The sequence below is a fragment of the Terrapene carolina genome, unplaced genomic scaffold (genome assembly GCF_002925995.2).
Source record: "Terrapene carolina triunguis isolate 2854851 unplaced genomic scaffold, T_m_triunguis-2.0 Scaffold136, whole genome shotgun sequence".
Classification (NCBI taxonomy): domain Eukaryota; kingdom Metazoa; phylum Chordata; order Testudines; family Emydidae; genus Terrapene; species Terrapene triunguis.
The window spans coordinates 37,698-63,379 of record NW_020664487.1 but is presented as its reverse complement, the minus strand read 5'-3'; the positions used below and the strand labels follow the sequence as shown (position 1 = coordinate 63,379).

The window sequence follows — 25,682 nt, the reverse complement described above, 5'->3', positions numbered from 1 at the left end:
CAATCTTTCAACATAATCCCCAAAATGAGTGACGTTCTCTTGTGACCAGCAGAGCCATTCCCTTGTGCCAAATAAAATGAAACAGCTTTGCCAGATACAACAGCTGGTAGATCCTTAATGCTGAAAAAACCTCTACTTCAACGCAGTGTGCAAATCCTATAGAAACACTATTTAGAACAGTGTGGGCTCTGGGAATAATGTCAGCATATTGAGCAAAGTACCAAGAAAGCCCTTACAGAAATAAGGGTTTCAGAATCCAAGCCCAAAACCAAGAGAATCTCAGCAACATCTTTCCCTAACTAGGATATAACACTACCACAACCCCTCAAGAGTAAAAAATCAACCCAGGTGCATTGGGCCACATCTGCTACTCACGTTCAGAGCAATACGATTCTCCTAGGTTTTACACTAGCCATAAGCAGTGGGACAATACAATATGAGGTTAATTAGAAAAATAATCTTCTTGCAGGATGAGAAGAAAAGATTATTAAAATCTTTCAGCTCCCAAGAGACAGAAATAGAAAATGAACTGCTCAGAAGTGCTACAACAACGCAAACGCGCAGAGATCTCTGCAGGTTGTTTGTGCCCCGTAAATCCAAGTCTTCCACAGCTCAATCAAGTTAATGGGAGACTTTCTGTTACCTTCAGTGGACTTAAGATGGTCTCTACTGAACTGGAAAGGAGGACTATTCATGATTTCCTCCTTAGTGTTTTGTTTTTTGGACTGATAGTGGACAACCTCATAGATATAGTTGTTCCCTGAAAACCTAATAGCCTCTAAATACGTCTCTGGAAAATATTTGTGTCCATTATCAAGGAAAGAAATAGAGCAGTATGTAGAACTCCCCTTACAGACAGATAATGGTAGCATGTCATCCTTTTTTGTAAATGAAAAAACAGAAGAAAAATTAAAAACACTAAAATTTCAGCTGTCTTAAAAGCCCTACCAATTATATAAGCTGTGGTCAGGTTTGGGGATTGTTTGATTTTTGTAAAATTGTGCACAATCATTTAGAGCAAACAAAAGAAGTACAGTATGTAGAATTTTAATATGGTTAGAAGCATAAAACAGGATTCCTAGTAAATAATTAGCTGAGATAACAAAACTGCACGGCAGTTAATGAATTTCTGAGAACTGAAGAGAGGCTGTAGCTCCAAAATCAATGTTGGTGAGGTAAGATGGGAGGGAGAGGGTGAGAGAGAAAAAATAAAGGCTCCTCCATGAGTTATGGTCTGCAGGACTATTTTTTAAAGCTACTAATTCGGGCAGTATGTGGTACTTAACTATTGAACCGATTGTTGCTGAAGAAAATCTATTGCAGAAGCACAGACAGGTTATTTTCTTTACCAAAATAGTAAACCCATACACAAATATAAAAATAATAAGATCCATGCAGGAAACAATAATAGCATTTATAAACTTATGTCCTGCTTTTGTTTTGAACAATATACCAACAAAAAATATACACAAACAAAAAACACAAAACAAAAATGGGATTACTTAGAATACAATTCAAATTCTAGTCAACAGCCATGAAGGTTATAGTGGTACGTCTAGAAAGGGTACAAAAAGATAAGCAACCTAAATTCCTAACTCTGACCCGCAAAGGAAAAAAAAATTGGAATATTATTTTTTGTTTCCTTGTTATGTATAACAGAGGTCCCAATGGAAATGATTTTCATGTGTTTAAGCTTTTTATTCAGATCTTGTATACCCGGGAAGAGTTAACAGGGGAATTGAGAACTATTTAATTATGACATTAGAGATACTAAGGAAGTAGATTGTTTAAAACTCTATTTCTCTTAACACCTTTCTAACAAACGATAGAAAGAAAAATCTCTCTTTGTTAAGGATACAACATATCAATCCCTTCAATTAAGGGCTGTGGAAGCTCTAACTCCACTTGAGTCACTCAAGGAATTTGTCATCAAAAACAGGAAAGACAATTTACTTGGCATTCCTGATATTTTTAAGGCAAACAAGGAGAATATATAGCAAGGTAAGGTAAGAACAAGCCTTGTTTTCAAGCCAAAAAAAAACTTGTAAAGATGAGTAAGGATGTTCAGACTCTTCTTTTACAAACCATAAAGGAACAAGTAAAAACACAAATCCTTTTGCCCCTAAGAGGGGATTAAGGGACAATAGACCAGTGGAATAAATATGTAACAAACACGAATTAAAAACAGACCTGCAAGGCAGCTGGATTTAATGACCGGTTCTGTTGAATGTATAATGCAAGAAGAACAGAAAGGAACCCATTCAGATGTCACACTTTACCAAAGTTATTAAGATGTTATCACTGCTACAAGATCAAAGTATCAAAGTTTTATATTCCAAAATAATAATTAGGATTACATTACACTTCACTAAGGAAACAATGTCTCAACACAAACTATATAAAAATTGCATTTATACAAAGTACTGGGAAGCACCAATAACATGAACCCAAGATACTATACGATTACACTGTTCTTGCACTGTCTTAAGGATCAAAAATTCCATCTCCATTTTTTTAAAATTCTTGAAACTATATTAATAGTAAACAATTAGGCCGAAGACAAAAGTAATAGTCAAACTAAAGCAGTGTCTGGCCTATGATTACACAGTTGAAACTACGGCCTAGTGTCTTCCTCGCGGCATGGCTTGAAACCAGAGATTTTGAATATTACAATAAGCTGCATGCAAACTGAAAAATACTTCCCCAAATCTACTCATCAGTAGCAAGTGGGAACTATTGCCTGGCAAGTGCAGCTAAGGCATCAATTTCACCCTCAATGTAAAGTTTAATTAAAAACTGAAGTTTTTAGCCCTTCCATACATGAAGTGAATGTAATCTTATGAGATGTGAGTCTGTAGACAGCCAGCTCCCAGGTATCTATTGCAGCTTTGTCCTTTGCAAGGCAGTAACCGCGTGAGATGAAGAAAAATTGGGTAGTTTCACTGCTGTGATTCAGAACCCTATGGGGTAGGGTGACCAGACGTCCGGATTTTATTGGGACTGTCCCAATATTTGCTTGTTTGTCCCGCGTCCCGACCGATGTGCGGTCGGGACACTGGACAAACAAGCAATTTTGCTCTCCCTGGAGGGCTCTCGCCCCCCCCCACCCCCGACTCCACCCCCTCCTTCCCCCATTGGCTCCCTCCCCAAATCCCCGCCCTGGCCCCGCCTCTTACCCAAGCACGTGGCATTCCTCCTCCCTCCCAGGCTTGTTGCTGTAATGGCGGCAAGCCTGGAGGGAGGGAGTGGTGGCTGGCTTCCAGTTCCTGGAGCTGGTGAGTAGAGGCACCGGGCGGGCAGGGGGGCTGGCAAGGGGGCTGCTCTCCCAGGAGGGCGACGGGGGGGCTCTGGACCCTGGCAGGGGAGAGCGGCTTGGGGCCGCACGAGTGGCCATATAAAGTTTATCGGCTTGGGGTGGACCCCGGCCGGCTCCTTGCCTCTGTAGGGGGGTAGCGTCCACCCCTCCCCCCTCGTCCTGGCTCCTCAGCTGAGCCCCCCCGTCGCCCTCCTGGGGGAGCAGCCCCCTTGCCAGCCCCCCTTGCCCGCCCGGTGCCCCTACTCACCAGCTCCAGGAACTGGAAGCCGGCCACCACCCCCTCCCTCCAGGCTTGTGCCAGCATTCCAGCTGCAAGCCTGGAGGGAGGAGGAATGCCGCTCAGCTGAGGAGCCAGGACGAGGGGGGTGGGGGGACTCGGCTCCTTACCTGGCCTGCGGCGGCCGGCGAGACATGCTGGCGCAGGGCGGGGATGCTACCCCCCTACAGGGCAGGGCGAGGAGCCGGCCGGGGTCCCCCTCCCCCAGCTGATAAACTTTACGTGGCCACTCGCGCAGCCTTGAGCCGCTCGCCCCCGCCGCTGCCGGGGTCCGGAGCCCCCGCCTCTAGCTCCAGCGGCTCCTTCCCCGCGGGGCGGTGGGACGTGCCGCATGTGCCTGGGGCCCTGAGGGGGGGCGGGGCCGCGGCACGGCCAGGGCCTGCTAATGCCCCCAGCACCTGCAAAACGGCTTTTTTTTTTTTTTGCTCCCCCCCGCGTCCCGATATTTCCTGTCAGTGATCTGGTCACCCTACTATGGGGCAGCAGTGACACTGTCAAGAATAATACCAATTCCATAGTGCTGCTACTGCAGACTGGGAGAGCTGTGAGCAGCAGCAGAAACAGGCACTGGATTTATTCCTGGGGACAGAGGATAAAAACCAAATAGAGGCTGGGGAAGAGGTAGAATAATGAAGACCTGTCCCCATGAGTCTAAGGGTATGTCTTCACTACCCGCCGATCCGGCGGGTAGCAATCGGTCTATCGGGGATCGACTTACCGCGTCTCGTGAGGACGCGGTAAAATCGATCCCTGATCACTCTGCCGTCGACTCCGGAAATCCACCTCGGCAAGAGGCGGCAGCGGAGTCGGCGGCAGCGGTCGGCTTTCCCCCGTCCTCACCGCCAGGTAAGCCGACCTAAAATACGCAACTTCAGCTACGGTATTCACGTAGCTGAAGTTGCGTATCTTAGGTCGGACCCCCGCTGTAGTGTAGACCTAGCCTCAGAGACGAGGCCCTCCAACTCTACCCCCGTAGCACCACATAGGAGGCTCTGTGGAAGCACTGGCCCCCTCTAAACACAGGGGGTACTGGAGGCATAGCCCTACCCCTTAGAGTAGCTACTGGGAGTGGGAAAAGGGAGTTTCTTCTCCCTTCCTGCATCTAGAATGGGTGGAGCTACCTATCAGTCAGAGATTAAAGACGGAGGACCCAAGAAGATATACCTATCTCATAGAACTGGAAGGGACCCTGAAAGGTCATCAAGTCCAGCCCCCTGCCTTCACTAGCAGGAACAAGTACTGATTTTATCCCAGATCCCTAAGTGGCCCCTTCAAGGATTGAACTCACAACCCTGGGTTTAGCAGGCCAATGCTCAAACCACTGAGCTATCCCTCCCCCCACAACCGCGCTCCAGAAAGGAGGAGCGGGGGCCCCACCACGAGGACTGGAGGCACCCCTGCCCAGCGGGCCCCACCGGCCTTCAGGGACAACACCCTTGTAGAAATCTGACCACACTCTCCCCCTGCAGCAGTTGGGAATGGCAAAAAGGCCAAGCACTTTGACAGGACTCAGCCAATCGATGTTTTGTAAATTTTTCGTGTCCTGCTCATGACATACAACATTACAGGAAGGGGGAACAGCACATCTAGAACCTTGATAAAATAAAAAAGATCGACAGGAGTGATACAAGCATATTTTCATCAGCCTTCCTTCCATAGCATCTATCTGATTAAAGTAGGTCTATATGGAATATTCCATCGCTGATTTTCAGTTCATCAAGTTCTAGATGTGCTGTGTCCCCTTACTGTCACATTCTAAGGGCATGGCTACACTTGCAGATGTAGAGCGCTTTGAGTTAAACCAGCCTTCGGAGAGCGCAGTAAGGAAAGCACTGCAGTGTGTTCACACCGACAGCTGCAAGCGCACTGGCGTGGTCACATTTGCGGCGCTTGCAGTGGCATTAGGAGCGGTGCATTATGGGAAGCTATCCCAGCATCCAAGTGACTGCAACGTGCTTTTCAAATTTGGGGGGTGGGTTTTGGGGGCGCTGAGAGCATGTCCGCATGCTGTCTTGTAAGTTCAGACAGCAGAAGACCTCCCCTCCCCTCCCCCCCACCCCACCCCACCCCGCCTCTCTCGCTCACACACAGCATTCCACACTAATGGTTGCTTTGTCTCGGAGTAGATAAGCAGCCGGCTGTCAAATGGAGCTTTCAAAGGGTATATCCAAAACAATGACAAAAGTGGCCACTTGACTTAAGGGGATTATCGGACATTTCTGGAGGCTGATCAGAGCGCAGTAATGCAACACCTCATCCACACTGATGCCCGGGCATTGTAGCCAAGGAGCAGCAAACGTTATTCCTCTCGCCGAGGTGGAGTACCCGGAGTGCTCTAGCTGTGGAGTCAGAGCGCTCTACGTGCCTTGCCAGTGTGGACGGGGAGTGAGCTAGTGCGCCCAGGGCTACTTTAATGCGCACTAACTCACAAGTGTAGCCAAACCCTAAAACATAGGCACAAGTTGTTCCTGCTTTGTTCTTTTCTTCACACTCAACTCTTTATTTTGGGGATAGGACAGCAATAATACATTGTACAACTGTCAGCAGTCCTATGAAATGCCCTACACTTCCTGGCTACTGAACAGTTTTCTACAAAGCAGCATCCTAAAATGCATGGTTATTTAAAAGATTATAAAACATGGATTACAGAGTTATACACTGTAACCCATATAAAAGAAAAATCTCATAATTCCCCAAGTGTGACCTCAAATAGTAAAGAACATTTGGAGGAGGCGTAACCTATGCGTGGCATGGATGCAAAATATAGAGATGTATTTAATAACATTTTAAAAGAAAAACCTTGAGTTATGGGGATCTAGTGAACTAAGTTGATTTATAAGATCACCTGACCTTTTCAACAGAAAACAAAGCCCCACGGTTGTTACCTAATTCTTTTGTACTAGCTGAATGTGCATAATGAGGAGAGATGTGATCAATACATCACATAACAGCTGTGATTCTTCTGCAATTCAAGTCATAGCTACATTTCATCATCCTGACTTTCAAGAATGTATATGTATTTTTGTTGTAGCACCTGCCAAACTTCTCAGAGCTGACTAAATTGTTATTTATGCCTCATTGCAAATTCAGGAAAGTCAAATTCCATCTGGTTCTGCTAATTCCAGACATGGAATGAGAGAATCAATGGGAAACTCCTCTTGCTGAGTACCAGTGACTGCCCTTTAATAATACTTAACACTAAGGCTATGTCTACACTACAGACCTTACAGCAGCACAGCTGTGCTGCTGTAAGGTCTCCTAGCTGCACTATGCCGGCAGGAGACAGCGCTCGTACTGGCATAATTAAACCACCCCCAACGAGCAGCGGTAGCTATGTCTCCCGCCTACATAGCACTGTCCAAACCGGCGCTTTTGTCGGTGAAACTTGTCAGTCAGGGGTGTGTTTTTTTCACACTCCTGACCGACAAATGTTTTACCAACAAAAGTGCTAGTTTAGACATAGCCATAGTTAAGGCTAAGAGTTTGTCATGGATATTTTTAGTAAAAGTCACGGACAGGTCACGGGCAATAAAGAAAAATTCACGGAAGCCTGTGACCTATCCGTGACTTTTACTAAAAATATGCACGACAAAATGGGGAGCTGCAGGTTCCCCACACCACCTTGGGGGGGCCTGGCTCGGAGCTCCAGGGCACCCCAGCAGCCGGCGGCAGCTCCGTGCTCTGGGGCACCCCGGCTGCCTGCGTCGGTTCTGTGCTCCGGGGCACCCCAGCCGCCTGCCAGGGGTGGCGGGGAACCCTACAGCTCCCAGGCATTGGGGGCTCAAGTCACGGAGGTCTCTGGAAGTCATGGATTCAGTGACTTCCGTGACCTTAGTGACAAAAGTGATACCCTAGCCATAGTGACTGTTTGTAGATAGCTTTACAGATATAAAGTACTGTTTACCAAGCTGGTTAATTAACACATCACAGATCTGAAGAAGAAACATGCCCCTGACATACATGGCTTTTGGCTAATGAATGGCATGTCCTGATTAGGAAGGCAGCAACAAGTTGTCAGTGGGCATCTTGATAAATAAGGTAAAGCTGGGGTTACCAAGAAAACAAAGTTACAAATTAGCTTAAATACCCATGTTTCTTTTGTTCTCTCCCTTCCCTCCCCCCCCCTCTTTTAATTAAAATAAATGGTTTTAGGCTGCACAATTAAGTTAACATGAAAACCTTATAAACATTTGTCATTTATTACACAAATATTAAATATTACATTCATCAGAAAGGAATTGGATGCATGCACCATTCACTCCAATAGAACATTGTAAGAATAGTTAGAAGGTTTAATTTTAAATTGGAAACCATATTCTAATTTCACAACAGGCTCCTGTGTAAAAGTAAAATAAAAGTCAAAGACTAATAGCTTTTCCTTTACCCCTCTTTTGGTTTCATGCCAGCTTTTGTCAATTTCATGCCATGCAGTTTCACAGAAACTGAAAAGAAGAACCAGCGATGATGGGCAATATCAATAAACACATGTTGAAAATGTCCATACAGTCAGCCTTATGCTTCTCTACACTCAAATCATCCAATCAAATACATATTGGACTTCATAAAGGGATTCTCACCTTAAATTTGACCCAACATTCACATGTAAATTGTGAGAACCAACAGAAATAGTCCCACAACTAAAATAACTGTGAAAACAGCTTTTAAATACATTCCCCTGCAGCGTTTGAAACCCAAACATTACACCACTAAGAACCTGAAAGTGAAAAACTATAATTGTGAATCCATCTTCATTGATTTTCATTATCCAAAATGAGAGAACCGCAAAAAGTAAATGAAGAACATAAATGGGGTAAAGTAAATCTAAAAATTATTTCATTTTTCATTACCTCAAAGGTAACCAAGGCAAAGAAGTTTATTTAGAATATGATGCTTAAGTTTACGATGTCCCTTTAGTGCCAAGCAGTGGAAGATTTCAGAACGGATGACAATATCACATTAAACACACATTTTGGAACAAGAAGAACGAGGAAACTACAATCCATTGGTGATCTTGCAGAAAACACCATCCTGGCCACTATGGATATAGAAGCCCTCTACACCAACATGCCACACAAAGATGGACTACAAGCCGTCAGGAACAGTATCCCCGATAATGTCACGGCAAACCTGGTGGCTGAACTTTGTGACTTTGTCCTCACCCACAACTATTTCACATTTGGGGGCAATGTATACCTTCAAGTCAGCGGCACTGCTATGGGTACCCACATGGCCCCACAGTATGCCAACATTTTTATGGCTGACTTAGAACAACGCTTCCTCAGATCTCGTCCCCTAACGCCCCTACTCTACTTGCACTACATTGATGACATCTTCATCATCATGGAAAAGAAATGGGTTTTGAGGAATTCCACCAGGATTTCAACAATTTCCATCCCACCATCAACCTCAGCCTGAACCAGTCCACACAAGAGATACACTTCCTGGACACTACAGTGCTAATAAGCGATGGTCACATAAACACCACCCTATACCGGAAACCTACCGACCGCTATACTTACCTACATGCCTCCAGCTTTCATCCAGACCACAACACACAATCCATTGTCTACAGCCAAGCTCTAAGATATAACCGCATTTGCTCCAATCCCTCGGACAGAGACAAACACCTATAAGATCTCTATCAAGTGTTCTTAAAACTACAATACCCACCTACTGAAGTGAAGAAACAGATTGACAGAGCCAGAAGAATACCCAGAAGTCACCTACTCCAGGACAGGCCCAACAAAGAAAGTAATAGAATGCCACTAGCCGTCACCTTCAGCCCCCAACTAAAACCTCTCCAGCGCATCATCAAGGATCTACAACCTATCCTGAAGGATGATCCATCACTCTCACAGATCTTGGGAGACAGGCCAGTCCTTGCTTACTGACAGCCCCCCCACCTGAATCAAATACTCACCAGCAACCACACACCACACAACAAAAACACTAACCCAGAACCTATCTTTGCAACAAAGCCCGTTGCCAACTCTGTCCACATATCTATTCAAGGGACACCATCATAGGACCTAATCACATCAGCCACACCATCAGAGACTCGTTCACCTGCACATCTACCAATGTGATATATGCCATCATGTACCAGGAATGCTCCTCTGCCATGTACATTGGCCAAACTGGACAGTCTCTACGCAAAAGAATAAATGGACACAAATCAGACGTCAAGAATTATAACATTCAAAAACCAGTCGGAGAACACTTCAACCTCTCTGGTCACTCAATTACAGACCTAAAAGTCGCAATTCTCCAACAAAAAAACTTCAAAAACAGACTCCAACGAGAAACTGCAGAACTGGAATTAATTTGCAAATTGGACACCATTAAATGAGGCTTGAATAAAGACTGGGAGTGGATGGGTCATTACACAAAGTAAAAACTATTTCCCCATGCTAATTTTCCCCCTACTGTTACTCACACCTTCTTGTCAACTATTTGAAATGGGCCATCCTGATTATCACTACAAAAGTTTTTTTACTCCTGCTGATAATAGCCCACCTTAATTGATTAGTCTAGTTAGAGTTGGTATGGCAACACCCATTTTTTCATGTTCTCTGTGTATATATATCTTCCTACTGTATTTTCCACTGCATGCATCCGATGAAGTGGGGTTTAGCCCACGAAAGCTTATGCCCAAATACATTTGTTAGTCTATAAGGTGCCACAAGTACTCCTCGTTCTTTTTGCTGATACAGACTAACATGGCTACCACTCTGAAACTTTGGAACAAGAAATGTTTCAGCTGTCATTCTGGGCCTGATACTGAGTGGCAGGGAGCACACACAATTCAGACTGATTTCAGATGGGTTGCAACACTCAGCACCTCTCAAGATCAAGCCCTCTGCCAGTAATTTCAGCAGGAGTAGTATCTAAGCACTATTGTTACTGTACAAAGGTCCACTGCAATAAACAAAATACTTAAACTACAAATTGTAGTGGGACTTTATATAGCATGTTGTGTAATAATTACATTGTATGTTACTGGTGTATCTTAAGAGCACTGCTCCATAAGCAGTTAAACCACATTTTATAGTTTACTTTGCAGAATCTCACTGCAGGGAATAGAATACTTACAACACAGATTTCAATGGGGCACTGTGTTGCCAAAAACAGATAATAATACTGTATGGAAAAGTACCTCCTAGTAAGACGATAATTCCCGATGTGTCTTATGCAACATATTATTATTCCATCATTAGCTGAATCCTGGTCTTAAAAACAGAGGAAACTAAACAAAAATAATTGCAACACATTCACATTTGGGGGGAAAATTTCCAAAAGGCATAAATGGCAATTAGGTACTGTTAAGGCTGTCACTTGAATTTAACTCATCTATTATATCTAGGAAACTCAGGTCCTATCCTACTATTCCCAGATCCTCAACAGAGCTCAGGACAAGCAGAAGAATCTCAGTACAACACAGGTGAGATGAAGATAAGAACTTAATTGCAGTAATTTGCAAATAAAAAGGCTCTTTTAGCTGAGGATCGCACCAAATATGAAACATCCTCAGGAGTAATGTAAATATTATACCCATTTTACACATGGATTAAACTGAGGCATTAAAAAGATAGATAAGATGCCTACAATCACATTGTGAATCATGTGCAAAGCCAGAAAGGCCTGACTCCCAATCCCCTGCTCTAGTCACTAGTAAGAGTTGTCTCCCCTTTATCCTTCATGATGAAATTAAAACAATATAATATTACCCACAAAGACATTAAACAGTTGGTGCCTAAATAACCTGGTGACAGTAATATCAGAAACACCTAAAGGATTATATTTAAGTTCCCTAACTGGTGCTTGACAAGAGTAGCAGAATCTTCCCTTAACCACAGGAGTATTTTTAATACACAGTAAAAGGTGCCCCAACAATTCAGTGCACTAAATAACAGCAGGTATAGGTTTAAAAACAAAATACAAGTAAGATGCCTGCCCATCTCCACATTATGTATGGAATTCATATCAGATCACATGTGAAGGCAAACAGATCATAAGAAAATAAACGACTAATTACACTTCACTAGCAACTCACTGGCCTCATTGATTTATATAATGTAATTTTTAAATTAACCTGATTTTAATTAGGAGTTTTGTGGTCTTTTATTTTTGTCTGTGATATGTATGTGTGTAAACACACACACGCACGCACTTCAAGCACAACAATATTCTAAATCTAAGAATTTTATTTCTGTGATTTTTAAATAGTGTGGAGGTCACATTTAAGCATTTATTTAAAAAAAGTCAAGGAGCCTTCATATGTCAGAAATGGAACACCAAATATTAATTTTTTTAACAAGAATTCTCTAACAACTATCATACATCAGTTATCTTTCTATCATTAGCAACAAACTGCTAAGCATTTTGAAAATTCACTTTTATCACCAAAAACTCTGCTACTTCCATAAAGAGATAGATAATGATTGCTGGATTCATAACTATTTATTGCACTGCACATCTCTCTTCTAGTTATTATGCAACTGCAAGTGGTAACACTGAAAATATGTGAAATAAGGGACGATAACAAGAAATTTTAATTGCTTTATTGCTTCTGGTGAAATATTTACAGCTTATGATTTTCAGCATCAGACAAGTGTTAGATGTAATTTCTTATTTACAGGAAATTTGAACCTGACTTTCAATTTCACAAAGTCCACTACTCCTCCTTCTCCCTAGTCCTCTTGTGAAATGGACCAATACAGGAACAAAGGGGCCTAATACTCATGGCTAGAAAGTTTTGAAGCTGTTGTAAAAATGACTTTTGTTCCCTTTTCTTTTTGGGGATCAAATAGTGAATGCAACATTTTCTAATGGTTAGACCAGGAAGCTGGGAATCAGGAGACTTGAGCTTTGTTTCCACCCAGCACTGATTCACTGTGTAACCTTGGACAAGTCACTTAGGACATTTACTCTCAAATACAGGTTTTATAAAAGTGAAGATCAACAGCAAATTTTTATTCTGATGGAACTGTTTAAACAAACAAACAAACAAGAAAACCCTTTGCAGTGCTTGTAAGCCAAGCCTTTGCTTTTGAATTAAAACCTAAAAGTGATGCTGACTGGAAACAAGACCAATACTGGTATGAGAGACCAGTTTATTTCCAGTGGCCGTACTCAGAACCAAATTAGCTATGCTGTTAGATTTTTTTTGTAATTCTCACTTCATTCTGTAAGAAGTCGTATGTCCATACTCCAGACTGTCCCTTTAGTAATCACTCTGTGATTCTGTTTCCCTATCTAAAAAATTAGGGAAAAGCGACCCACCTATGTAAAATGCTTTGAGAGTCTCAGGACACTATCCTTTGCTTTTTCATCTCATTTCTATACATTCATTTTCTAGGTTTATGAGATTTGTATAGGCACTACCACAATGTGCTGCTGGCATGTGAAGTGTTGGATTAATAGAGTGAATGATGGCTACTGGCATGCTATTTAATATCTATTAATGTGGTCTTAAAGATAGCCTGAATTTGCAGAACTGCATAACCAAAAATAAAGTATTCTAGTGTTGATGGACACAGATCACTGAAACTTTCTCATGGAAGGACACAGTTGTCTCTGATTGTTTTTAAATGTTATGCTTGGACCATAACACACGGACGGATAAGCTTGCTTTGTTAGATGGTTTGCTTGTAACTGTGTTGAATGGGACAAATAAATATTGTGCTTAGTATATCTTATTGTTGATTGGTTGTTGTGTGTGTGATAGCTTATTGGCAGAACTCATAGGTTTTAATGTCAACTATTACTAGCCCAAACTTGAGCAACTGTGACTGTTACACACCATAGCATTTTTGTGTCAGAATAAATTTTGGATGACAATGCAGGACAAAGTTGTCCCTGTGGAATACAATAGAGAGAATTAAAACCTGCCACCCACTCTGCTCAGAGATAAAACTCTGATTATAACTGCTGTCTTTTCTAGCAGGTGGAATAAAAAGCACACTTCCAATGGCTCAAATGGTGAGTCCACCCAACATGTCAGCACAGAGCTAAGATCTCTGACTAGAGGGGAACTGTTCACTACACCTTTCAGGAATGTTTTGATAGTGAGAGGGCTGAATGCAATAGAACTGTCCATTGGCAGATGACACGCTGAGATGGCAGACACGTACCTTTATAAAAGACAAGGATAGGCTGAGAGATTTTAGGTAGAATAGGTAGCCCAAAATAGATTACATACACCCAGAATGTGGAAATGGATTATTATCTACTATCCCAAGTAAAAACATTTTCCACTAAAAAGTCCCCTTGCACAGAGCATATGATGACAGAATTATTCCATGCCTTGTTATCCAAGCTGTGGCATAGTGCAATTTCAGACTGAAATGCAAGCCAAGACTGAGTTCCTGAGACAGCAGGGCCACTGATATCGCTAGAAGAAACAAAGACCCCCAATGACAAATCTAGGAGATCTGTGTTCTAATACTGTCTGGCCCATGCTGGAACAAACTCTCTGCGCCATGGTCTAGTTTGGTTCATTTATTTATTTATTTTTAAATCGCTAACAGAATCAAATAAAGCACTTTTTTCCCTCCAGTTTAACAGAAATGCATTTGTGATCCAAGTTTGTCCTCACTTGTTCTGGAACAGAACTGAGGACAATTAAAATTGCTGTCTGTCATGAAGAGATCTAGGAAAGGACAGCTCCACTACGTGAAGAGCAAGTTCCCCGCATTCCTGCAGCCTGTGACTTAAGCCACTTGCTAACACCAATAAAGTTTCAACAGGGGAAGGCTCACTTCTCAGAGTGGAAATTCTTACGCTGATGAGGCCTTAGGCACTACAGACAGGGCCCTCAATCTGTCTGACACTAATTTTTTCAGAGGGGGTCATCCCTGTCTTGGAAGACAAAGCCAGCCCAGCTTTGTTCCTTCACAAGGGAAGCCAAGAGTTCCTTCCTTGTTTGTGATCTATGCCCTCCTTCATCAGGTGTCCTTGGTGAGGAAGGGATAGACCCTCTGTTGCCTATTGGTGGCAGGTGGCCAAGTGTAAAGGCACCACACAACAAGTAAAAAGAACAGGAGTACTTGTGGCACCTTAGAGACTGACAAATTTATTTGAGTATAAGCTTTCGTGGGCTACAGCCCACTTCATCGGATGCATGTAGTGGAAAATATAGTAGGAAGATATATATATACACAGAGAATATGAACTGATCACTCTCCTTATAGTGTGTATGGTAACACCCATTGTTTCATGTTCTCTGTGTGTATATATATATATATATATATAGTGGAATGCATGTAGTGGAAAATATAGTAGGAAGATATATATATATATATCCTACTATATTTTCCACTACATGCATCCGATGAAGTGGGCTGTAGCCCACGAAAGCTTATGCTCAAATAAATTTGTCAGTCTCTAAGGTGCCACAAGTACTCCTGTTCTTTTTGCGGAAACAGACTAACACAGCTGCTACTCTGAAACCACACAACAAGTGTTGATTGTAGGAATGGACTTCCGCTAGGCAGCACAAACAATGTGAGTGCATGTTTGCCTCTGGAAACGTGGAGGGGCAGGAGCACACTGCTTAAATCCATGCTTATTATCCATTCTTCTTGGATCTTTGGAGGTCCGATCACCCATGACCAAAAAGGATGAAGGAACTTTGTCCAGACAAAGCCTATCTGCAATGGCACAAACTACCTAACAGTTTCTTACTACCGATAATACAATTTGAAAGTTGGAGTTTTTAGCCAAAAGTCCCCTGAAATAGCTTCAGGCACATAACTAGCTGAACAGAGCTAGGAACTGGGGCCACACAGCACTTTTATAACCCCTGCACTGAACATTCAATGCAGCTGTCCCAATAGGCACTGCTTTCCAGAAAGTTTCCAAAGCTCAGCAGTACAACCCTTCAGAGGGGATATGCAGAGGTGTTCCTTAAAGCAGTAGTCCTTTTAATGAATATTCTGTGTGTAGTATAGACACAAACCTTTTTTCAGTAAAAATCTAGTAAAACAAAAGATGAACCTGTAACCTAGTCCTGGCCAATAGAAATAAGTGGAAAATGTAATGCCACAAAAAGTCTGCGGATTTTATATATGTATTATCCCCACTGTTACACTTTCACTTTCAAAGAAATAGATTAAAAGAAAAACATGACAGTTAAAAAAAAAAAAGTGATCATGTGAAAAAAATGAGAAAGGATCATTTTATTTCCACAAACCACCACCCAAATAAAAATATGAGACACTTTGTTACAAGTAGAAAAATGTTTGTATTGTCCTAGAGCAGGGGTTCTCAACCTTTTTCTTTCTGAGGCCCCACCCAACATGCTATAAAAATTCCACGGCCCACCTGTGCTACAACAACTGTTTTTCTGTATATGAAAGGTAGGGCCAGCATTATGGGGTAGCAAGCAGGGCAACTGCCCAGGGCCCTATGCCACAGAGGGCCCAGTAAAACTAAGTTGCTCAGGCTTCAGCTTCAGCCCCAGGTAGCGGGATTTTGGCTTTCTGCCCTGGACCCCAGTGAGTCTAATGCTGGCCCTGCTGGGCAAGCCCCTTGAAACCTGCTCACAGCCCCCCAGGGGGCCTTGGACCCCTGGCTGAGAACTGCTGTCCTAGAGGACTTTGTTCTTCACAGTGACATGAGAGAAATTATTAAGATTTATCAAATATCAATGCCAAAGCAAACAATTTCAGGACAAAAAAAAAAATCCCTGCTCCCTATCCTATCCAGTTGCAATATATAGTGAGCAAGGAACCAGTTTTTTTCCTTTAATTATTCCCAAGAACTACTAAACAAAAATTAAACAGATGTTTTGCCAAAAGACACCCCTTACATTCTCAGACATTATGTTAAACAAATGCGACCAGACAAGAATCAGAAAATTCAAAGTTATGGTTCTCTCAAGGCAATTACAACTCATCTCCCTCACACTTATCTATCATTCTGTACTTCTCAATGTTATTAAATATATGCCTTTATGTGTAACAGAACTTATATTCAAGTAAGGTACTGCGTCTATACAAGATGGGTAAGGTATGCTAACTGTGGGAGTCATGACAATTTCATTAGTTTTGTTCATTTAAGTTATCAACTATAAAATGTCATCAATATAGGATATATTAGGCAATATAGGTCTCATATATTTAATTTCTAAAGCTGAGAAAACTAGTAAGTCATGTTAGGTTCATTACAGGGAGATCAGGTGGTTCTTGTCTTCAAAAGCATAGCTTGAAAAATCAATTTGCCCACACACCAGTAGGAATCTTTCCCTAATCAGCTATTTCTGCACAATTAAAGATTTCATTTTTAAAAAAATTAAAGAGACACCAACTTAAAATCTTATGTCTGTCTGAAAATATTATTTACCTACTATTGTTACAAGTAACACCTCTAATTAGTGTAAGTGAAAGATTACAGACAAAAGCTTTTTTCTATTTTTTCAACTTGCTTACCTTGTGCATTTGACCACTTTGGCATGCTTTTGTGTGTGATCAGTTTCACTACCTCCTTTGTATAATCAGTTACCCTCTTTGTGTTAGTCTTTCACACAAATTGGAGAGAAAATGTTTCATAGTAAAATTTGATATTAAAACCATAAAGACTGGCAATAGGAATTTAGGGAGTAGGTGTAATACTAAAACTTCTATAAACTCTTTTTTAAAACTGACTAGATATCAAGCAGACTGTGATTGGGTGAATCCCCATCACCTGCTAGAGGAGGAAGAGGTGGTTGTGGTGGGGGAACCCAATTAGCAACAGGCTCCATGCCTATTGGGTGAATGCTTTATTGCCTTCTGGCCAAAACTAGATATGAGCTGTTAGTCAGCTAGACCTTATAAGCAGACTTTGGGAATGGCTACAGAAAAGGCAGGACACTCTTCCAGGAAAAACCTACTGGATCAAGATAATTTCTTGGGTGTGTGAACCCTAAGGCAAGACCTAGAAAGAGCATGGGAGAGGCCATGGGGAAGCTGCTGGAGTTACCAGGAAGATGAGGCAGTAGGGGAAAACCCTGCTAAACAAGAAACAACAGAGGAAGAACTCTGCATGAATAGGTTAGGTGCCTGTGGGAGGGAAGCCCAAAGGCAGAGCCAGTACGAGCACTTTAGTGGAGTCTCAGGGGGTGGAAGACTCATTAGTTTAGAGGTTTACTTGGATTTTCAGTAGACTTTTTTTGTTATCCCAGAAGAAGTTTAGAACTTTTATGTGACTTGCCCAGAAGGCCAGGTAACAGAAGACCTTGGAAGTCAGGGATGTGCAAAGACAGGTGGCCTGCAGAGGGTGCTGGAGAAAAAGCTATGATAACCGCCTGACTCCAGGAGGTGCATATGTGGTGAGTATGCCATATAGTGCAGATGTATCCCTTTTAAGTTACTAGCAAAGCTAGTCTTAAAACTACATTACCTTTGCATTAGGCAGTTAACCCATATTTGGGTCAGGAAGGAGTTTACCCCGGGGTTAGATTGTTGGAGACCCTGTGAATTTTTTGCCTTCCTCTGCAGCCTGGGTCACTTGCAGGTTTAAACTAGTGCAAATGGTGGATTCTCTGTAACTTGAAGTCTTTAAACCATCATTTGAGTACTTCAATAACTCAACAAGAGGTTAGGAGTCTATTACACAGTGGGTGAGGCTCTGTGGCCTGCAATGGGCAGGTAAGATGAGATCAGCGGTTCTCAAACTGTGGGTCACGACCCCATTTTAATGGGCTTGTCAGGGCTGGCATAGACTTGCTGGGGCTTGGGGCCAAAGCCCAAGGGATTGAGCCCTGGCCGTCGGGGCTCAGGCCCCCTGGCTGGGGCGGAAGCACTTGAGCTTCAGCTTTGACCCCCTTCCCCACCTGGGGCAGTGGAGCTCTGGCTTTGGCTCCCCCACCCTGTGTGATGGGCCTCAGGTGGGCTCATGCTTTGGTTCCCCCTGCTGGGGTCATATAGTAATTTTTGCTGTCAGAAGGGGGTTGTGGTGCAATCAAGTTTGAGAACCCTTGAACTAGAGATCATGATGGTCCCTTCTGATCTTAAAGGGTATGAGTCTCTGCAGACAGACTTAATCTGTTGCTGTCCATAGCTTTAATAAACAGCACTGTCAGATCAACAAGATTCTAGTCCTTTTCACTGCTGCTAGTCAAAATCCTGTGGACAGCAGTGCAAGCAAGAATCTCATCAGTTTTACCCTGCTGATCTAGAAAACTATGAACAGCGGCAGATAGAAGTTATTCACAAGGGAGGACCACCCAAAAAACTGTTAGTGGAGGAAATAATTTTTTCTCACTTCCCTCAGGAGCTTTTGAGCAGAGAAAGCAACAAGATGTTCCTCTATGTAGGTGCTCATATGGTGCCCAGCCCTGTAGAATCTGAGCTCCTCAAATATCACTCACTGTATCCTCCCTGGGAAGTAGGAGAGTAATATTCCATTTATTGCAGAAGGGGGAACAGAGACACACCGAGATTAAGTGACTAGCCTGGGTTCACACATCCTATCTGAAGGCAGAGCAAAGAATTGAACACTATCCTCCTGAGTCCCTTAGCCATAAGCTCCTCTTTCCAACAGCTAGAGGAAAGAAGGAGCATCAGTGGCAGAAGTCATCTACCATTCAGCAGTTGAAACAAAAGATGGCGCATCTAATCCGGATCTAGGCCCATCTCTGTGGAAGAATTCCCAGAACCGTCTCTATTCCCAGCTTTATCTACCCCTGGCTATCAAGAGGTGGTGAAATATTCAAGCTCTGCTCTGAAGCATCAGGTGGTGACCCCTGTCAGTTGTTTGATCTGGTATGGCAAACATGTACTATGCATTAATAGGGTATTTTAAGTGTTCGTTATAATGCAAGAAACAAATACAAAACCACTTAAAGTACCATGTGCTCACACAACCTTAATAAGCAATGAATACATACCCAGAAAAATGTTACTTACTTACTTAGAAATAGTGTTTGTGAATGTGCTAGGATATTAAATTTAGCAGAAAACCGGACTTAGCAGTTCAGTGCACTCCAAACACTGCCTATAAGCATCACAAAGGCCATCAGACTCCTAGGGCTCCTCTTGGTCTGATTATTAATCTGGACAAAACTAAATGCAGGGCCATTACCATAGGCCAGCTCTAATGCCATCTTAAATCCAGGGGAGGAAAAGTCAAACATGAAGAGACTTAGGCCGTGTCTATGCTACCACTTATGTCAGCAAAACGTATGTCGCTCAGAGGGGGGGGGAACCACCCCTCTGAATAACTTAAGTTTCACTGGCATAGCGGTGTGCACACTACAACTTATGTCAGCAACACAGCCACTTTATGCCAACGGGAGAGGGCTCTCCCATCGACATAACAAAACCACCTCCACAAGCGATTTTACAGCAGTATAGCTGTGCCGCTGTAAGCTCGCTAGTGTAGACGTGGCCTTAAAGTGATAGGGGAAGAAGCACCAAACCTCTAACAGCTTTTCTCCTCCTCCTCTTACGGCATTCCACTAATCATCATGTATGGAGCAATAACTTCTGAAACCTAAAGCTCAGAATACATAAAGTGCAATCAGTTTAAACTCATTCATAGAGTTACTAAGGACAAACCCATCTAAATAATACTATGCTGTTGCACCAGGAGTGGGGAGGAGGGATGATAGTTAAGACTGAAGAAGGCTCAGAGAATTCAAAACAAGTCTAATTGGTCCCTTTTAACCAGCTGACACTGCATTTCAATGTACTGCATTCCAGATATATCTGCACACGTGCAGGTGTATCTGGAGTTCCATATTTCAGTGGGTTTTTTAAAAAATGGTAAATCCATGTACTGAATGTGTCATGGGATTTTTAGAATAAAGTACTTAACATTTCTAAACCAATGTCTTCTAACATATGAAAGGCACTTGGCCTCAGTGAGGACAAAGTTCACAGCAAGTACAGTAGAACCGCAGAGTTCTGAACTGACTGGTCAACCACACACCTCATTTGGAACAGGAAGTATACAATCAGGGACAAAAAGCAAATACCGTACAGTACTGTGTTAAATGTAAACTAAAAATAAAAAGGAAGTTTTAAAAAACTGATAAAGTAAGGAACCTTCTCTGGTGTTTTTCATTTTTAAATTAAGATGGTTAAAAGCAGCACTTTTCTTCTGCATAAGTTTCAAAGCTGTATTAAGTCAATGTTCAGTTGTAAACTTTCAAAAGCACAACCATAGTATTTTGTTCAGAGTTGCGAACATTTCAGAGCAACAAACAACCTTCATTCCTGAGGTATTTGTAACTCTGAGGTTCTACTGTATGAGATTTTTAGAAAAATATCTCTACCTCGATATAACGTGACCCGCTATAACATGAATTCTGATATAATGCAGTAAAGCAGTGCTCCGGGGGGTGGGGGGGGGCCTGCGCACTCCGGCGGCTCAAAGCAAGTTTGATATAACGCAGTTTCACCTATAACACGGTAAGATTTTTTTTTTGGCTCCCGAGGACAGCGTTATATTGGGGTAGAGATGTAGGATGAATTCTATTTAAATAATAATGCACAAGAAATTTTAAGCCAAAAGATTTTTTCAGAAAGTTATAGAAACAAGTAATTTAAAGAGGTCTAAGGGCCTAGCTGAACTATCTAGTGTATTCTTGTAACACCCCAAGCATTTTATACTACCTAGTTAGGACTGTAGTTTGGGGCATGCCCCTCATAAATTCTGAGCAATGGGAATTAGAGGTGTTCTGCACCTCTCAGGATCTCTGCCATAGCTTGGAAGAGTGGCTCTAACCCAGCTAGGTACCACCTACACAAGCAAAACCAAACAATGCTACAGCATGATGCCTAACTCTGTAAATTTGGTAATGTGACCAGATCTTGAACAAAAATGCCTTTACAGAAAAATGCCATATATGCTATCTGCATGCAGGGTTGGTAGCTTTGCTAGTCTCACAATACTAGAGACAAAAACTATTATCTCACCCACCTTCTCTCTCTCTGCTATCAGGGATGATATATTTTGATGTTGACCAGGAATTTCTGTTGAACCTAAGCATAAACCTGTAGTGACTAAACACCAGTTTATAACCCTGAAGGTTACTTTGTATCATTAACATCTACTAAAGTGATGAATGAGGTTATTCTTTCAGAACAGTGGTGCATCAATAAAACCATTGGGTTTAAAAAACAAACAAACCCTGAGAAATTTTGATACCAAGAAGATGGTGCAATACTACTATCTCACTGGCCTTGAACACCTGTCAAAGGGTAAGGAGGATGCATGTTGCTAGCTAGGGCACTATATGAATATTATTTGATGATCACAATAACCCAGGAGTAGCCATGCTTTATAAAAAGGATTTTAGTCTCTATCACAGCCCACCCATGATGAATATAAGTACCACCCCCTTCCTGAGAAAGCAATTGCTTTTTTATTTTTAAAGCCATAATATCCCCACAAGTACTTTAATATACACCTCCATCCTTTATAGAGAGAGATACTGTGTATATATATAAATTAAAAACAAAAAGTTGGCAGAATGAGTCATTTCTTTCCCCACGGATTTCTCCCTGCATAAGGCCACATGTTGTGTCAACGCCGGCGCTACAGGATAATACACTGAGTCATTTTGTTGGAACCACCTTAGCTACCACTGCACAGGTCAAGCAGAAGCTAAGTCCTGGGAAGGTGGGTTAGGCCTTAGCAGCAGCTCCCAATTCTCTCTTCTCTGCACAGCCCGAGCCCCTGCTGTTCTTACCTTCCCGGCCCGGCCAGCCCCGTCCCCAGGGCACAAGCCCCAGCCGCTGCGGGGGGGTCTCACCGCTCAGGCGAAGCAGCAGGGTCGGTGGCAGGAACCCAAGCTCCGGCTGGGCAGGGGCAGGGAGGGGGTGAGTGGCTGCAGGGCGGCTGGTCCCGGAGCAATATGGCCGGGGGCGGCCGGCCTCTGGCAGCGGTGGGCGCAGGAGGGGGGAGCCGCTGGGGCTCTTTTGCTGCCGATGCTGGTATGTCAGGGGCCGGGATTGGATTTCGAAAGATCCGCCATTTTCACCTCGTCATCACCATCGCATCCCAGCTCGGCAACAAGCGCAGCCTCCGCCCCCGGGCCCGGCCAGACCCACCCACCCCGGGGAGCCCCGCCCGCTCGCCCTCCCTCCAAGCCCCACAGCGGGCCGGGCTGCGCGGAGGGGCGCGACATCCCCGAGGCAGGGGCCAGGGCGCTCTCGTGCCTGCACGTGTGTGAGGATGTGGGGGGTCGCAGTACACCCATCCCTCTACCCCCCCCCATACCCCGCCTGCCCTCCCGCCTCCCTGGGAGAAAGGGGAGGAGAGTTGCTCATGAGTGACAAGGAAGTGAGTGACAGACACCAAATGGGGGAAGGGGAAGAGGTGGGAGTTTTAGAAATACAAGTTATTACATGGATGCTACGCCTGGAACTAGCACACAAGCAAGAACACAAGCCGCTGTACACGCTGACCGTGAGACAGCTGCATGAGTTCCTAAACAACGAACTTCAACCTGAACTTTTCCTAGCACCTGTGAATCAGAGACCCAAGCTGCTGTAACCTTGGCCCACATATACACTCATACCTTATGACAAAAATACAAAGATGGCAGAAAAATAGCCGAGCTCAGGCAAAGATTTTGACACTTAGGGAAAGGGGAAATATTTTACTGCAGGTTATATTTGTTTGAGTTTGTTTTCATTTTGAAAACTTCACAGCAGATTAAATTAAGATCCCTCCCCCAAAGTTACATTCTAGATGATTGTATGGAAGTACAAAGTAACAGAAAGTGACCATTCTGACACTAGGCTACTGTACCATGGCAGCCAACTACCTGTTTTGTTTTTTCCATTTAACACTTCTAAAACATCAGTGCCAGGGCCATTTTATAAAATGTATCAGGAAATATTAGTCTCATGAAAAAAACATGCCTACAAAATATTATTGTAATAGAGCAAATGTTTTTAGTTAGAGCACAACAAGAAGTATGAAAATAAAAACAAAAAATAAATTACTTTCAGGCCACGAATTCTAGGACTGCCCCTAAAGGTATTTCAGACAAGTAGTCACCAACATACAAGATCCTTCAAAGTCATAGAATTTAAGCCCATAAGGAGCCATCAGATCACCTAGTCTGACCTCCTGTATATCATAGGCTGCCTACACACTAAACCAAACAACCCAGATTAGACCAAAATATTACAGCGTACAGGAAATTAAGGGTTGGTCGGCAGTAAAGTTAGGTAAACGTAAGGCAATTTACATCAACCTAACTTGTGTCTACACTAGAACGTTGCTACTGCCAATGTATGTCACCCATTACACCGAACTATTAACTTCACCTCCGTGAGAGGCGTAGAGCTTAGATCGATGCAGTTAGGGCAACACAGTGTCTGTGTAGACATTACATTACTTACATTGCCTGTTAGCTCTCAGCCCGGGGTTGGGGGCTCTAGCAATGCCCCACAAAGTTGTCAGTGGAAGCGCTCCTGGTGAGGATGCACACCACTGACAGAGGGGGCATACTGTGGACATGAACTACCACAGTAATTACTGTTGTTGCTGTATTTTGACCTAATTTAGGTTGACAATTTTGTAGTGTAGACAAAGCCTAAACGTATGTAACACAGGCACAGAATAAGAGGGATTGTGGTGCACCAATGCTTAAGGCACCTACAATGGCAGGGAACTGATTAAGTGAGATATAGCCAGATAATTTGGATCAAGTGACCTATACCCCATACTGCAGCAGAAGGTGAAAAACCTACAAAGTCACTGGCAATCTGAGTCAGGAAAATTTCCTTCCCAACACATGGTAGACATGGAGCATGAGAAGTGACACAAGTACTGTTGCATCTGATTCTAACTGGTTTACATTTTGTTCTTTTTGGGGTGTGGGGAGGCGAGTGCCAGCAGCTATAAAACTGGCACAGAACTCCTAGACAAAGTTACAACTCAAAGGAAAACTAAACAGCCAAAATTATCAATACCTTAGAAATTAAGGCAAATATAATGGTACTATGGGGAAGAATACTCAACCCCAAGGAAGGAATGCTCTGCAATACTTAGAAGCTATTCCCCCTCTGCAAAGGGTCCCCAGACCATACAAAGGTGAAGGAATATTATCAGGGCTTCAACACGGAGTGAGCAGAGAACCTCCTCCCCTCTTTGGTAGGAGGGGGTTGTCAGATACACCAGTTTCAGGCAAGCCACTGAATTTAATTTCCAGTTATAAATTTGACCTAATTTCATCCATTATCTAGAAAATGTCTATAGATTCATCTTCCCATATAGTGTTACCATTGGTTTTACTATACCCGAAAACACTACCCTAATAAAGAAGGAGCTGACAATTTTGAGATGTACCATACCATTTTGCACTTCAGAGATGCACATCTAAAATGAACTTTTGCAATGATTCATTATTCATTTCTACTCTACACTGCCCCATGTATAAACATCCTTATTTATACATTGAGGTGGGCAGAGGAAGTGAAAATCCCATGCACATTTATGGATTTGATTTTTTTTTTTTAAGAAGAGAGAGATTGATGTAATAAAGCCCCAAACTGTTAGTCCTGCTTTTCTCTCCTTTTGATCTTTGCTCCAAAAAACCATGCCAGAGTGAATCCCAGTTCTTTTGAACTCTTGAATTCCTTAAAATATTTTATGGTTAACAGAGTCACATTAAGAACGCTATTAGTTATTATACAAGTTACTATAAAATGCCAACATATTTGTCATAACAATTAAACAGTCACACATCAAATGATTTTATTTTTCACTTCCAGACTCTGCTGTGTCTCTGGACACTGTTTATTTACACAGACAAAAGGACAAAGAGTAAATAAACCCACACCACGGCACATGCCACAAAAGCCCCAGTGGCCACCAACCCGCCGAAGGGGCCCAGCAGCCTCCCGGGCCAACGCAGCCGGGTCAGAGGCCGGCAGCGGGGCAGAGGTGACCCCGCCAGCCTCTCGGTGTCGCCTCGCCCCGATCCCGGCAATGAAGCAGACCATCGAGCCCACGCAGGGGTCGGGGGGCTGCACCAGCCCCTGGCCGCCGGCGGGGGCCGGGCCCGAGGCGCGCAAGCCGGCCCGGAGAGGCGGCGCAGGGCTGTGCCGTGGCGCTGGCCGGGCCTGTGCCGCCCGCCCGCCTGAC

General features: G+C 43.2%; 1 protein-coding gene across 1 annotated transcript in view; it reads right to left on the bottom strand.

The window, feature by feature from the left end:
* The window catches only part of LIN54 (lin-54 DREAM MuvB core complex component), a 62,742-nt gene extending 40,456 nt beyond the window's left edge, over positions 1–22,286 (bottom strand). Inside the window, exon 1 of the mRNA XM_026653269.2 lies at positions 22,273–22,286. The gene's annotated coding sequence lies outside the window, so the exon portion shown is untranslated. The remainder of the gene's footprint in view (positions 1–22,272) is intronic.
* Between the last annotated feature and the right edge of the window lie 3,396 nt (positions 22,287–25,682).